The sequence below is a fragment of the Hordeum vulgare genome, chromosome 4H, assembly GCF_904849725.1.
Source record: "Hordeum vulgare subsp. vulgare chromosome 4H, MorexV3_pseudomolecules_assembly, whole genome shotgun sequence".
NCBI classification, from domain to species: domain Eukaryota; kingdom Viridiplantae; phylum Streptophyta; class Magnoliopsida; order Poales; family Poaceae; genus Hordeum; species Hordeum vulgare.
This window is the reverse complement of record NC_058521.1, coordinates 52,281,931-52,286,132: the sequence shown is the minus strand read 5'-3', so window position 1 is coordinate 52,286,132 and position 4,202 is coordinate 52,281,931. Positions and strand designations below refer to the sequence as shown.

Below are 4,202 nucleotides of genomic sequence, written 5' to 3'. Positions count from 1 at the left end.
TCCGAGCAGTTTTTGAAGTCACAAACATTTAATTTTTTAAATATGTTGATTTATAATTTTCAGTTTATTAAAATTTTAAAGATTATTTAAAGTTCTAAATTATTTAAAATAAAAAAATAAAGCAGAACTGAAAATAAATAAATAAACGGAACTAAAAGCAGGCGCCTGTGCATGGGTCGGCCCATACGGTGTGTTGGATATGCTCCCAGCGTGCAGAGCGTAATATAGGAGGTTTTTACATGGGCCGGCCCAGTTCAAGATTTTTCGCTTTGTGAAACATTTTCTATTACTTACCGGTGGCATGGTGGGTAATTTATGCAAACTTTAGGGGTAATTTTCAAGACGGACGACCAGAAACCGAATTTACTTTATTATTAGGGAGAGATATAGTGGCATTGGTGGGTAATATTAGAGAATTTTGGAGGCAATTTTAATGACGTACCACACAAGCAATAGGTGCTTTATTAGTAGGGATAGATATCTGATATGTGGACCATGTGTCCACAATGATACTAAATTTATTTTTTGTGGGGGAGGGATCATCACAATGGCTTGCCATTGGGTCCCTTAGGTGTCGCTTGGGCGTTGCACTACAGCCCAGGCAGGCGCACCCCAACCAAAACAATTTGAAATTTCTTATAAGAAGCATACCTTGTAGATCTATCAGGTGAAGCATTTGTTTGCCAAGAACACAACTTATGTGTTACTTTAGCTGTTGTTAGATTTAGAGAGCACTGACGAAGATGGAAGTCCGGGAAAAGAAACATCAACATCCCATAACAAACACAGGAAGATGCATGACTTAATTTACTTGCATTAATGTACCTTGTTCATGTTGAATGTGGTGGTTTGTATGCAGCAGGATGACCAAAGCCCATCTGCCTCGTCCCCAACAAAGAAAAATGAAATTGTCTGTCTAAATTCTTCGCATCTGACTGGCACAAATGTTCACCTTTTTTATGTGCTGCCTTGCCTGGTCACAATACGCCGGGACAGTTAGTTTGTCCGACCAGAAAGGAGGCTGATTTTTCCAAGGGTTTTATTGATGGATCTTACATGACGAAGTTGGTGAGGACTTTCTGCACCAGGTGCTCCCCACTTTCTCGTACTTGGCAACGCCGCCCGTTTTCTCCCAGCAGAACTCCACCGGCTCCACTGCGGCGTCGAAGTTCGACTGCACATACGTGCCGTTTGTTTCAGAAAAAGGGAAAATTAAGTATAAGCAACTCAATCAAAGTTCATCTGCATATACCTCATAGAAGAAGGCGACAGATACACGGTAGCGAGGGGAGTTGTTGACGACTCTGTGCAGCGTGGGCTGGTATATCCCATTCGACCAAACCTGAAACCAAATAAGATGATTCATAATTAATAAAGTCGCTAAAATAAGAATGAATAAGGCTGCCAAAATAGATAGTTGCAAAGAAAGAAACCTTCAGCATGTCTCCAATGTTACAAACGAAGGTTCCTGGGACCGGCTTGGCATATATCCACTCACCAGACTGGTTTCTGACCTGATACCAAATTACCAGAGAGTTTCAGCAGGCCAACTCCTCCCCTGCTTCATGATAGAGGAAGCAGAGGGCATAACATAAATTGATAATACTACAAGATACAAGTGCTAGTGAAGGAACATGTACTTCAAGAGCACAAATATCATCATCCTGATTCACCAATGTTAGAAGGCTTGCAGTTTAACAGAATGAGGGAAAAAACAATTTCCAGGGTTTTTCGTATAATTTTCCTAAGAATACTATATATGGTTTTCTTAAGAAGCAAGCATATTATACTGATATTGACTTTTTTTTAAAAACAAGATAATGATGTAAAACCAAGAGATCTGTACTCACCATAATCTGTATGAGCTCCACTGGAATAGAGCAGAAAAATAAAGTGAGATGTATCAACATGCCACAAGATAACTTTTTTTTATGGTGCATGTGTGCTTACCACCCAATATCAGTGTGTTCCTCTTGTGGGATGTCATCTGAGACTGGATAGCCAATTAACCTGAGAACCCAGAAAGCATCTCCCGCCACATCGCCTTCGAAAGCATCCAACAGCCCACCCAATGCGAAGGCTATGCCTCTCATGATCTTCCTTGAAAGATCTAAAACGAAAAAATGGCATGATAAACGTTGTTATATACGGTTGACGAGCATAAAACAATAAGCAAAATGATTCAGAGAAGTGGACCTTGTAGAAGGCTTATATAGTTTTCCAGCAGCGCGTCAAAATTTTATGGCTAATCTGGCCTGCATGGAAGATAAACTATTCAATTCTTTAAAGCATATGAAGTACTAAAGGAGCATCCTGTAAATTGTCACATGTTAAACATCATTTAATATCGAGAGGTGTATAATAATGTTACATGAACCATTCTCTCAAAAATGTGATAATGGCGCTATAAGATATACCTTCAGAACAAAGAACAGAGAAGGTATCCCTAAAGAAAAGTAGAGAAGGAAAGTTGAAAACATACCGCAAATTATATATCCTTTCATTGGTTTAGAAAGATCACCATATCTGCCCGGTTTGATAGGCGTGTAGCACTGCAATTTTTATTCTAAAGTTTTGCTAAAAAAACAGAACAATTTAAATAAGCATGAGAAGAAATTCAGGGACACGTGAACTCACATCAATTGCTTCATGCATATCAGGTTTACCCTTGGTAACATTTTCTCTCACTCTCTGGTACCCTCTGACGATAGACCATAAGAAAGTTCATTTGCATACGTAGTGGTTTTCCAAGGACTAAACTATAAGCTAAAAGAAAAGTTAAATTTTCCATTCAGATATCATACCTATATCCACTCTGAGGTGTCATTTTGATCTTGAGTTTACCCTCGCGAGGGAGCTAAAAGAACTTGCATGTGACGTGCCTGACTTCCGTCATTAGTGACTCGGAAATCCTATGACCTTTGTGTTAATAATGCACATGCATCATTTACTACAGTTAGGCTGACAACAACACACTGTTAATTAGCACTCGACTGATGAGTTGTAGAGCATACAGAACATTTTTATTTTTATTTACAAAACAGAAGGGGAAAGATCAGCAGCACGACTATTTATCTGTAAACTGCTGATGCAACTTATTTCCATTTGCAGTTGAAACAACACGACGAATGACGAAATGAGTACAGGCAAGCGTTTTCCAGCTTATATAGTCTGCTTAGAAACCCAAATTACTTGCCACCACGAGGTTGAACGAGTGCTTACCACATACAGTAGAAGAATCCGGCCTCTTGCAAGCGTCGTCCAGCAAACCCTCGTCGTTGGTCATCATCGATCTTCTGGACGAGCGGGCTGATATCTGATCATGCAAAGAGTAAAAAGAGAACTCCCTCTTCAAATAAACAAACAGTGCATCAACTGTATCTGCCTAGATCGAGAAATGTCCGTAACACGATTGGTACGGAAAAGATAATTTTCCATGGGCACGAGCGGAGCTGCCGGTACGAGCCCTGCTTCTTCTCGGCCTGCCAACGCCCCTTCTTCGGCTCCAAGGACTACACCCGCAGCCGCGCCGTCGCGAAGATGGTCGGGTCGGTCCTCTTCGCGTGCCGCAACCGCCAGCACGGCTGCGCTGCATCCCTGCCGCGACACGTCGTGGAGGAGCATGAGTGGAGCTGCCGGTACGAGCCCTGCTTCTTCCCGGCCTGCCAACGCCCCTTCTTCCCCGGCGTCGATGACAGCGTGCAGGAGCGGCACCTAGCTGGCCGCCACGACTGGCTCCTCCACCGCCTCACCTACGGCAAGGACATCTTGGTGGACGTCGACCCGGACCGCCTCGCCCTGATCCGCGCCCACGACCGCCTCCCTCACCTTGTGCCGCATCGCCCCAGCCGCTCGAGCCGCCGCGTTGACCCTATCCAGATTCAGGTGAAAACCCTGCCGCTGCACGCCGTGGAGGAGCACGAGCGGAGCTGCCGGTACGAGCCCTGCTTCTTCCCGGCCTGCCAACGCCCCTTCTTCCCCGGCGTCGATGACAGCGTGCAGGAGCGGCACCTAGCCGGCCGCCACGACTCGCTCCTCCACCGCCTCACCTACGGCAAGGACATCTTGGTGGACGTCGACCCGGACCGCTCGCCCACCATCGCCTCCCTCGCCTTGTGCCGCATCGCCCCAGCCGCTCGAGCCGCCGCGTTGACCCTATCCAGATTCAGGTGAAAAAGGATCGCGGGTTGAGTAGGCAAAAC

At 44.7% G+C, this 4,202-nt stretch overlaps 2 pseudogenes; one reads left to right on the top strand and one right to left on the bottom strand.

The window, feature by feature from the left end:
* Positions 1-473: 473 nt before the first annotated feature.
* On the top strand, positions 474-616 carry LOC123451502 (annotated as a pseudogene).
* Positions 617-1,052: 436 nt separating this feature from the next.
* Positions 1,053-2,842, bottom strand: LOC123451174 (annotated as a pseudogene).
* Positions 2,843-4,202: the final 1,360 nt, after the last annotated feature.